We start from the raw sequence: 12,303 nt of genomic DNA, 5'->3' as shown, positions 1-12,303 counted from the left end.
TTCAACTTTCAATTAAAAATCTCAGTTACCTTTATTAACAGACTCAGAGCGCTTCAGAGACTTCGTTGCCAGTCTCATGAGCATCTTTCATTGAGCATTTATCTTATATCTTTGCCTGTTCATTTATTTATTTATTTATTATTTAATTTGTATCCCACCCTTCCTCCCAGCAGGAGCCCAGGGCGGCACACAAAGCACGAAAACACTTTAAAACATCATAAAAACAGATCTTAAAATACATTAAAACAAAACAGCATTAAAAACATTTTTTTAAAAAACAACTTTAAAAAAGGGTTAAAAACATTATTAAAAACATATTAAGCAATTCTAACACAGACGCAGACTGGGATAGGTCTCAACCTAAAAGGCTTGTTAAAAGAGGAAAGTTCCTATGAACTGTCCCCACATGAGGGATGTTCATTGCTAAAAGCTTTTTTTGAATGTTTTTACTATATGCAATGCACTCAAATAAGTCTGAATCATATAATAAGCCAACCATGATGGGAAAAAAAACTGTGAGAGAAAAGCAAAGAGAAATGAGCAAATGTTTGAAGTAAATTAAATGCTTTTTGTTGAACTTTTACTCTAGATTGGAATGAAAGTATTTAGGGTATTATTTTTTAGTTGTTGCCTTGGGCTGCAATTTTAATTTCTTTAAAGTTTGTTGCTGACTCTTTGTTGACTTCAATTGGATTGGCCATGTCCTCTGAATCTTGCAATTTGTTTTTTTCTCAGAGTAATTTTATTTATTTAGGGATTCATTATGTATACCCTGTTTTCAAGGCAAAAAATGCTGAAAACGCTGAGAATAAATACAATTTAGAAACATATTTTAAAAATCTATACAAATTAAAACAAAACATTTACATCACTGTATCAGTCTGACAGAGACTATTCCAGAATTCAACATCTCTAAGTTCACCACTACAAATGTATAACAGTTTTATATCACTTGGGCAGAACAATCCTAAACTGTGATCTCTGCTGCTATCAGGGGGTTAGGATTTGGTAGAGGTGTCCCTCTGCAGAACTCCAGTGGCATGGAAGCTCTGCTGCTGTGCCTATGGAAAGTGTGGTGAAGTGCAGGCTGCTGCCAAGCAATGTAAACAGAGCTTTTCAGGGGAGTGATCCAAAGCCAGCCCAGTTATTGGAAACAGGCAGAAAAATGGTCCTCTATGTAATGGGAAGATCCAGATAATGGCTTAAAATATGGATATAATGTGCTGAAATCATTTACACATGCTTAGATTTGCTTAGAAGATGCTTAAGCCTTATTGAACAAATGTATAGTAGTAGTTTGACATTGCCACTCTTCAGAGTTGGAGAAAAAGAATTTTAAAAAGACAAGAATTTTAAAAAGACAAGCAGGAGGTCTGGGTGTACAGCCAAGATGGAAAAAATGGAAATGGACTGTCTTCAAGTCAATTCTGACTTATGGCGACCCTGTGAATAGGGTTTTCATGGTAAGCAGTGTTCAGAGGGGGTTTACCATTGCCTTCCTCTGAGGTTGAGAGGCAGTGACTGGCCCAAGGTCACCCAGTGAGCTTCATGGCTGTGTGGGGATTCAAACCCTGGTCTCCCAGGTTGTAGCCCATCACCTTAAATAAACAAGTCTGCGTGAGAAGGTAAACAATGAAGAGAACAGGAAAGACTTGTGTAAGATTTTCTAAATGGCTGGCAGTAATCTGGCCAATTCACCTATGAATTGATTTTAATCTCTGAGAACATCTATGTTTATAATACAGAAATCTATGAGAACAAAAATGTGTTTGTAAGTCTGTCCCATGAGAAAGCTTATGACAAATCTGTGGGAATGAATTCATGAGAAAGGACCATGGGAACACACCTTCCCATAGAAGAGAGAGTGTAGAAAAAGCCAGGTTTCATAGCACTCAGGGCCCCCTCAGCTCTGCTAGAACAGGGGGGGGGGGTCAAAGAAAGCAGAAGAACCATCCATGTATTCCATCCGTAACATCTTATGGGTGATGTGTATTACCGAGACCTGGGTGGGTGAGCTTGGAGGGGTTGATCTAACCCAGCTTTGCCCACCTGGATACTCGCTGCAGCACCAGCACAGGCTACAGGGATGGGGGGGAGTTGCTGTGGTCTACAGAACTTCCATCTCTGTCACCAGGAAACCACTTTGTCTTGGAGCTGGCTGTGAGGGCCTGCACCTAGTGTTGGGCCAAGGAGACAGTAAACTAGGGTTGCTGCTGGTGTACTGTCCACCCTGCTGCCCGGCATCTTCTCTGACCAAGCTGGTGGAGGTCATCTCAGCTGTGGTGTTGGAGGAGCCCAGAACGATAGTGCTGGGTGATTTCAATGTCCATGCTGAGGCTGCCTCTAGTGTTCTGGCTTGGGACTTCATGGCCTCCATGATGACCATGGGGCTGTCTCAAGTTGTTACTGGCCGAACACATAGGGCAGGGCACACCCTCAACTTGGTTTTTGCTCCAGAAGGAGGAAGGGGTGGTCTGGAGATAGCGGGGCTGGATGTCACCCCATTGTCATGGTCAGATCACTTCCTGGTAAAGTTTAGACTTATGGCTCCGATCCTTCCCTGAAGGGATGGTGGACAGATTAAGATGGTCCACCCCCTGAGCCTAATGGAATCCACTGGATTCCTGAATGCCCTAGGGAATTTCCCAGTAGATAGAGCAGGTGACCCTGTTGAAGGCCTTGTCATGCTGTGGAACAGCGAGGTGTGTTGGGCTCTCAACACGGTTGCCCCTGAGCTCCCTCTCTGGCACTGTGGAGCCCGGCTTGCACCTTTGTTACAAACAAAACGCCTTAGCCCCTTTTAGGGGTCCTAATGGTTTGAGTTCGCTCCCAATACTCACCCCAATAAAGTTCAGAAACGAATGAAACAAGATGGAGTAGGAGTGTATTTATTTTAGTACGTGCACGTGGAGAAGTAGCCAAGCCAGTTCTGGCAAAATTAAGCATTGCTAGCCTTTTTATCAACTTTGTTATGTTAATTTCATTAACATCATTATCATCATAACTACATCACTTTCATTTTCTTTACATCACTATAATCCATGCCCATCTTCTTCCTAGCTCCATATTTGGAACTTGTTATTCACACTTGTTTTTCCCATTTTCACCTTGGACGTTGCAACAAAGTTTGATACTTTCTTCTTCAGCACAGCCGAACATTGCAAAGCCTGATTTTCCCAGTTATTTTGCAAACGCAGCTTTTTACAAACAATGCCAGTCAGCAAATTAGCATTTCTGTTAAACACACACAAGTAAATTGACTGTAAATTCACTGTGCTACAATTCCCAAAATGAGCAATATTTATGTTTAACTAAATAAGTAAACTTCAGTGTCACAATTCCCCCCTTAGAAGCTTTCTGATATTTATATCATATAGCTTCTTCATTCTGAATAACTTGTTGATACATAATTTTACCATACATTTGCATATTACTTTTAATTGCTACATTATCTATTATGGTGCAAATACCATTCATGATTATAAATAATAAGCAAAGCAAAAGCATACATCTCAATAAAATCAAAACAACCAATACAATCATTGTTTTCATTCCTCCAAACCAATTGAATCAACTACCCCAGCTTCCAAGATTTATTCCTTTCCAAGTTTACATTGGTTATTATCTCCTATACCGCCGGAAGTTTAATGAGGCGATTCAAAATATGTATTGGGTCACGGTATCCCACTGAGCCGTCATGTACCCATGAGGCAGGATCATAATGTTTAATGATCCGTTGTGGAGGCCAAGTGTCTTCCCAGTTATACCCTTGGCCTTTAATATCAATGGCTCGCTTCTTTCTGTCGGACTGTTCTCCATCAAATACTGAAATTAAAGGATTTATGGTTTCCACCTTTTATGGTATACATTGGCTGTATGCTTCCATCATAACAAATGCCAGTCCAATTTAAGAAAAGAATTGCATAAGCCTTAGCATTATGTAAAATTGGGGAATCTTGTCTGCAATGAGATAATAGTATTCCTGTAAAACTTCCCACTCAGCCAGACTCAATAGGACAGAATTGTTTTGCACCCAGCAGGATGAAACACTGCTATTTGCTAGACTCTTGAATTAAACTGTGTAAGTAGATCTCAGCTGTTTCCTGAGGCGTGAGAACATCTTGCATCCAAGAATGGTTCAGAAGGTCTTCAAAGGATGGCCTATCAGACGGCCTCAGAGCTAAACACCACTTAATGAGATGCTGGCACTCTGGAGAAATCTTTTGCCAAAAATAGACTTGGCCCCTTACGATCTCCTCATCATGTTCAAAGGGGATCTCACCACAGACCATGTCATACAACAATACTCCAAGTGACCAGACAGCAGCAAATCTGCCATGATACCTGTGATAGTGAATCCATTCTGGAGGACTATATACACGAGTATCATCAAAGTCAGTGTACACTGTGTCCTTGAGCAGTACTCCAGATCCAAAAACTATAAGTTTGAGCTCTCCACTGCTCACGTCAATCAAAATGTTCTCATCCTTGATATCCCGATGTAAAACACCACAGCTGTGGCAGTATCGAACTGCTTCCAAAACCTGACGGAAAAAGCTGCGAGCCAAATCTTCAGGCAGAGCCCCTTTCTCTGTGAAGTCAAAGAGATCTTGCACAGGATCAGGCCGTTCCAAAACCAAAATAAAACTGTCCGGCCTCTCAAACCAGTCCAGGAGACGGATTACTCCTCGAAAGCCAGAGCCAACTTTCTTCAGGAGCAAGATCTCCATGGGTACCCTAGTCCCACTAGGCAGTTCTCCCCATTCGGAAACCCGGTCCCGGGACACATGCTTGATGGCCACCAGAGCTCCATCTGCCAGCCGGGTGCCCGAATAGACTGAACCGAAGCCGCCACTGCCTAGCAGCGGGCCTATCTGGTACAGCTTCTCCAAAGGTTCCTTTTCTTTCCCTGACAGGGGCTTGACTGGGTGCAGATCTCCGTTGGGTGCCGAGCACAGGTGGCCAGTGAGTTGATCTTAGAGAGCAGCATCCCCGCCCCGTCCGGGTGTTCCAAGTAAGCAGGGACCGGCTACAGTGACGTCATCATCTCTGAGGCAGTCGCTGGGTTGCTGTCTACGAGGCAAGGGCTCGCCTCGGTAGAAGTCTTGATGTCCCACCCACATCTACTGTAGTCCCCAATGAGGTGTCCATTGCAACGTCTGGTGCAACTTCTTGGGAACGGTTTCAGTTGATGCGGCCTGATGACTTGGACAAGCTGCTTCCGATGATGCTGGCAGCAACGTGTCCTCTCAACCCCTGCCCTTCTTGGCTTATTAAAGCTTGCCAAAGGGGTTTGACCGAGTGGATCCAAGGTGTGGATTGCGAGAGGGAGTGGTTCCAGCCACCTTGAAAAAGGCGGTGATTTGACCACTCCTGAAAAAGCCCACCCTGGACCCATTAGTTTGTGACAACTACCGACTGTTTGCAAATACCCCCTTTGTAGGGAAGGTGATTGAGAGGGTTGTGGCGCAGCAGCTGCACGTACTCTTGGATGAAACAGATTATCTTGGCCCATTCCAATCTGAGTTCAGGCCTTCTTATGGGACTGAATCGGCCTTGGTCGCCCTGATGGATGACCTTTATTGGGAGAAGGACAGGAGGAGTGTGACCCTCTTGTTCTTACTTGATCTTTCAGCGGCTTTTGATATCATTGACCATGGTATCCTTCTGGGCCGACGTGGTGAGATGGGTATCGGAGGCTGTTTTACAGTGGTTCCAATCCTATCTCTGTTGGAATATACGTGGTTCAACTCCAATTTGTGGGTTGAGGCTGCATGGGGTTAAAAAGGGTAGCTAGAGAGGAGACCTTTTGGTTGCTAGGCTATACCTGTCCTTTGATCTCCTGCTGTCTCTTCCTTCCTGCTAGACTGATATGCAAAGGATGTTGATCACAATTCCTTCCCTCCTTCTTACTTCTTCTTTCTCTTGAGAGGGGAGCAGACATATTCCTTTGTCTGTCCCTCTCCTCCAAAGCATGAGGGCAAGCACTGGGCTCAGTGTTTGCTGCTCCAACTTAGCTAGTTAGCTATAGGACTCTTTCCTATCAAGCATGTACTTCCAGAATAAAGTAGTTATTTCTTATTTTAAAACTTAAAGTCTCTGTCTGACTAATTTGCAGGGAAGGTATAATCTTTAGCAAAGATTGAAACACACACACATAAGCTCACTCAGAACTCTCCATTCCCAGCATCGCAACTCTCCAACAATCTCCAGGGTCGTTCTCAGAGAATTGGGTGACTATTTTTCAGCCCCCTGGCAGATGTGCTGCAGGGTGCCACAGGGTACCATCTTGTCCCCCATGCTGTTTAACATCTATATGAAGCACTTGGGAGCAGTCATCAGGAGCTTTGGGGCAAGGTGTCAGCAGTATGCTGACAATACACAGCTCTAGTTCTCCATAACATCTGAATGAGGAGAGGCCGTGCAAGCCCTGGACCGCTGCCTGGACTCGGTGGTGGGCTGGATGAGGGCCAATAAACTGAGTCTGAATCCTAGCAAGACGGAGGCGCTGTGGGTTTGTGGTTCCCGAGTTCGGATAATTGGTCAGTTGCCTGCTTTGGATGGGGTCGTACTCCCTCTGAAAGAGCAGGTCAGTAGCCTGGGGGTGCTTGTGGATCCATCTTTATCACTAGAGGCCCAGGTGACCTCAGTGGCTAAGAGTGCCTTTTACCAGCTTTGGCTGGTAAGACAGCTGCAGCCATTTCTGGACTGGGATAGCCTGACCACTGTTGTCCATGCACTGGTAACCTCCTGGCTGGATTACTGTAATGCACTCTATGTGGGGCTGCCCTTGAGGTTGGTCTGGAAGCTGCAGCTGGTGCAAAATGCGGCGGTGAGACTGCTCACTGGGGCAGGGTATCACCAACATGTCATCCCGCTGCTGAAAGAATTGCACTGACTGCCCATTTGCTACCGGGCCAAGTTCAAGGTTCTAGTTTTGGTGTACAAAGCCCTACACAGCTCGGGACCAGGATACCTGAAAGACCGTCTTACCCCTTATATACCCAGTCGATCACTGCGCTCTGCAGGTGAGGGCCTCCTGCAGATACCATCTTATCAGGAGGTTCGTTCTGCACAATATAGGAAATGGACCTTTAGTGTGGTGGCACCTACCCTGTGGAACTCCCTCCCTTTGAATATTAGGCAGACACCATCTCTGCTATCTTTCCGGCGCCTTTTGAAGACTTTCCTCTTTCAACAAGCCTTTTAAGTTGAGACCTATCCCAGTCTGCATCTGTGTCAGAATTGTTTAATATGTTTTTTTAATAATGCTTTTAACCCCTTTTTAAAGTTGTTTTTTTTAAAAATGTTTTTAATGCTATTTTGTTTTAATATATTTTAAGACCTGTTTTTATGATGTTTTAGAGTGTTTTAGTGCTTTGTTTGCCGCCCTGGGCTCCTGCTGGGAGGAAGGGTGGGATACAAATTGAATAAATAAATAAATAAATAATGTATCATGACATGTATTCCTATTTCCTTTGTACTTTGGCTCTGTGATATGATGTAGAGTTTAACTAAGTCTTTCAACTATTGGTACTTATTTTAATTAAGATGTTCCTTCAGAGTTTTATACTTTGATGTTAAATGGATATTCAGCAATTTCTTTCATGCTGATACATATATTTCTATTTTTCTGTTTTCTGTTTCTGCAATGATGGCTAAGGCCACCTAGAATGCATTTTATTAGATGTAGTGTGCAAGATATGAATAAATAGCATATATTATAAAGACTGTCCTGCTGTCTGAAGTCTGACTCCTAAATTGAAAATTTCTGGTACCTCCCAAGACTCAAGAACTCTTGAGTGGAGTCTCCTCTGTTCTATTCATTCTCCCCCTAAGCTAGATGACTGCTGTTGATAACCTGTGAGCTTAGGTGACCTAACATTCGAAATACAAGGACCCTGGGCTCCTCTCGGGAGGAAGGGCAGGATATCAATCAATCAATCAGTCAGTCAGTCAGTCAGTCAATCAATCAATCAATAAAGGACTCTGTGTAGATACCATGGAAAGGAGAAAGCAAGAACCCTCAACCCTATGCATATACTGGCAAGGAGGTAGTAACATGGGACTCAAACCCACAACCCTGAAATTAAGAGTCCCATGCTGTATTGACTGAGCTACACTTTCTGGCCTGACTGGTAGGAGCCGGCAGGACTGAGGATACAGTGGAGAATCTGTTACTGTGCACACCTTCCAAGCCCCAGTTAAGATTTCTCCCAAAATCTAATACTGGGAATTGTAGTTTGGTGAGAGTTCAAATAGTTTTTTCAAAAACTCTTTCTGATTTTTAATGTCCTGCTGTTTGTCCCTGTTGGTCTGCTCAAGGTTCAATATCTTGGCCACACTCTAACACAGAATTAGTGGTTAAGCCCATTGATTTCAGTACATTTAAACATGTCTTACTTTGTGTGGGGGTAATCAGCTCAAGCTTTAACTAGAGAACGGTATCCTAAGTGGGCCCTGGGAGACCCACATTCATAAAATATCCAGTAAAAGTTAACTAAAACTGCTAATGAATCTAGTGATAACACCCAGTAATCTCTTTCAAAGCTGGCACCAGTTTCTATTGGTTTGGGAAGCAACTATTTATTTATTTATTTAAAATATTTCTATCCCGCCCTTCTGCCCTATAGTAGGGCACTCAGGGTGGCTTACAAAAATAAAATCAAACACGTACATAATAAAATTGTAAACAATAAAATCACAAAAACATTAAAATAAATTAAAATACATAAAATACAATTAAAAATGCTATACACACACACACACACACAGGGAGTGGTACTAAAGGGGACTACAAGGGTAAAAATTAACGTAGAAGGCATACAATCATAAAATCAGTGTCAGGCTTTACCTTCAGTCCCTTCCAAAGTCTCTCTGGAACAAGATCATTTACAGAAGTCTCCGGAAAACCATCAGGGAGGGAGCAGAGCGGACTTCTTGGGGTAGGGTATTCCAAAGCTGGGGGGCCACAGCTGAAAAAGCTCTCTCCCACGTGCCTGTCAGTCTAATGTCTTTCACTCCAGGCACACAGAAGAGACCAGAGGCAGATGATCTTAAATCCCGGGCAGGTACATATGGGCTTAAGTGGTCCCTCAGGTACATTGGTCCAAGGCCATTTAGGGCTTTAAAGGTCAGAACCAGCACTTTGAATTGGGCCCGGAAGCAAATTGGGAGCCAGTGGAGTCGATAAAGCACAGGGGTGATATGCTCCCTGCACCATGCTCCAGTTAACGTAAAGTTAGCATTTAAAGGCAAACGTACCTAATTCACACTTTCCAAAACAAGACAAACTGAAACATTATCATCCTTTAAAATTCTCTGAATGCAGTGCAGTTCTCTAGTCAAGTAATGTGTACAAAAATACATATACTATAGGGTAAAGCGTGTGTATATATGCATATATTAGTGAAAATAACATACAAACTTGCAATATATCATGATATTATGTTTACAACATAAATGTGTATATTAGGAAAAATTGTGTACACAAATGTTCTATTAGGAAAAATTTGCACTAAGATGCTAATAAATTTTAATGGAGTTTTTTTTAAAATGCGAACTAATGTGGAAATGAGGAGAAATGAATTTAAATTAGAAAAATGAGAAATTGAGAGAAACCAAAATGGACAAATTTGCTTATGAACAACTGACATATTGCTTGAGGAATGCAAAGGGCCTGGGAAATGATTTTCTTCTTCTGAAGTCCTATGTCAGGTGTGGTCTGAATGGTTAGTGGTCTTGTTCATAGTGTTAAATGAGATGGGATGATTAACCAAGTGGTGGAATGCAACAGTTGTGGTCCTATTGTATAAGAAAGATGATTAGATAGACCCAATGAATGATAGAACAGCAATCTCTCTGTTGTCAGCTGTAAGTTCTTTGCACACTATCTTCTGCTAAGGCTGAAGACAAACATACTGGCTGAAGAGCAGTGTTTCATGAGGAAAATTACACAGTTGATCACTGCTTTTTAATTTCTCAAATGAATTATAAGTATGTTAGGGTAAATAAATGCTACTTGAATTTGACATCTGTTGATCTGAAGACTGCCTTTTATTTGGTTAAAAGGGATGTCTGTGGGAGAAATTGTCTCAAACTAATATCAACAGAAGATTGCTTTATTTAATTATAAGGCACCATTCCCAAACTTCATTAAAAGTTTTGGAAGAACACTCTGGAGAATTATGAAAGGGTGTTGCGGCTTCCTCATAATTTAATTTATATGTAAACAGTATAACTTTCATCTTACCTAGCGCTTCTTATAGTCCAGTAGTTTTGGTAATAAGTCAGTTTCACTCCTGTGTAGGATGATGTTATAGTCTTCCTCATAAGTGAGTTTGGGAAGGATTATAAGGATTTTTGTAGCTATCATTCGTCCAAATTGTTAACTGTTCATTATGGTAAAACACACATTATGGATGTTGAGAACAATTAGAGACAACCTAGGTTGAGTATGAATAGGAATTTGACCACCCAAATTAAGCAATTTAAATACCTAGGTCTCATCTCTGCCAGTTCAGGATTCTTCAAACCACTTGTGGCATCAGGAAGAGAAAATGTTGGACAAACAATTAAGGGAATTTTATTTTGTTAAAAGAGATCAATTAATTACAACTGCATTTAAAGCTTTTCGGGGAAAGGTAGTGGGACACTTGCTCTACGGAGCCCAACTTTGCAATAATATGGATCTGCAAAGGATTGGATCCTTTCAAAATCAATATCTAAGGATAATATTACAGGTGCCATATATGCTATCAGCTCTGTTAAAAGTTGAAGCTAATCTATTCAAGTTAGCATCTTAATAAATAGTAAACTGATACCTTATTGGATTAAGTTTCCCTATGAAAATGGTCAGAAACTTTCAAAGTAATATTAGTGTCCTGGACAGTCACTGGGCTAAATATGCTTTTAGGCTGATTAGCAGGATAGGATTTTTATTTGATTTTTTTTTTGTTACTATAGGCAGAAAAGGCAGCTTTGGACTTGGTGAGACAGTATACCTTGAATTTAGATATTTCCTTTTTGTCTGAACTTTTTGTCCATATTAACTTTGCATTGGTGAAATCCTTGAAATGTGCAGATGTTCATGCACTTTTAAATTATATTCCAGTTGTAAGGCAACAAGAATTTACTTTATGTATCCTAATGGTCATTAACAGACTTATTTTTCAAGCGTGGAAGGCCAAATACCCTGAAAAACAATGACACTGTTCACAGTGTTTTCCTTTTCGAAAGGAAAGGGGCTTTCCCTCTGCCCAGTGCCCACCCACCCAATCTCCTCCCCTCCTTCTCCCCTCCCCCTTCCTCCCTACCCCTACCCTTTCCCCCCTTCTCTCCATATGCTCAGAGGCAGACATTACCAAATTCTTCCAAGCTGCACAGGAAATGGATTGAACTGTGAAAAATCAACCCAAATTGTGTTTGCATTTTGACAAATTTGTAGGGTAGTGCAATATCTCAGAGTGGAGGTCAGGTCTTCTGCTCCTCTGGTGCATTCACTGTAGCTGCCCAACTTCCCTGCTTTTTAAAGTTTGATAGAAATATCTGTGGGCTATAGGTACATTGTTAAACTGCAAGGCTTTTTTTGCCTATTAGTATGTATTGTGTGAGTAATGTGTTTATGCAGGTTTTTGAAAGGAAACTTGCTCTATACAGTGCCTTATCTCACTCTTTCTGAATCCCTCGGTTACAGTGCTTGGAATTCTATTGAAGCTGTTTCATCATAATGGGAGAAGCAGAAAAACCTCAAGGTTTAATAAAAAAAAAGAAGCTAGTGTTTTATATAGCGAGAAATTGACAGGAATCCACCATGTTCTTCTATGGAAACTCCAGTGAAGAAGTTTAGCCTTTGCTCAATCTAATTTGGCTTAGTTTTTGAATGATATTTAAACAGGAGAAGATCCTTCTGGATTATACTTGCTGTCTCAGTCTCCCTCTTTCCAGAATAATTCATAATCTGGTTTTGTATCTACGTTCATGCCACCTCTAGGAATTGTGTCTGGCCCTATAAAACCACAGTCTTAGAACAGTTCATACAGCTGGGCCAAATTAGTGCCAATTTCTGTTCCATAAGTAAATCTATCTGTGATTTAAGTACCCAGACAACTGGTTTATATACTCAGAACATATGCAATAAGCAAAGCAATATTTTATTGCATCAGAAAGCAGTGAAGGACAAAATAAGGCAAAAATTGTTTTTTGTGAATGCATCCAGTGATTTCAAAAACAGTTGTAAGCATGATTTCATTACTTCTGTAAATGGCCTACTCTAACTTTAAATGTACCAATTTAAATGTCTTT

The 12,303-nt window shown here is 41.5% G+C and overlaps 1 pseudogene; it reads right to left on the bottom strand.

Annotated features, from left to right (window-relative positions):
* Positions 1-4,052: 4,052 nt before the first annotated feature.
* Positions 4,053-4,990, bottom strand: LOC133388508 (serine/threonine-protein kinase pim-1-like; annotated as a pseudogene).
* Positions 4,991-12,303: the final 7,313 nt, after the last annotated feature.

Source organism: Rhineura floridana, chromosome 7 (assembly GCF_030035675.1).
Source record: "Rhineura floridana isolate rRhiFlo1 chromosome 7, rRhiFlo1.hap2, whole genome shotgun sequence".
In the NCBI taxonomy this organism is placed as follows: Eukaryota; Metazoa; Chordata; class Lepidosauria; order Squamata; family Rhineuridae; genus Rhineura; species Rhineura floridana.
Note: the sequence above shows the minus strand (reverse complement) of the source record. Positions and strands in the feature narration are given on the sequence as shown.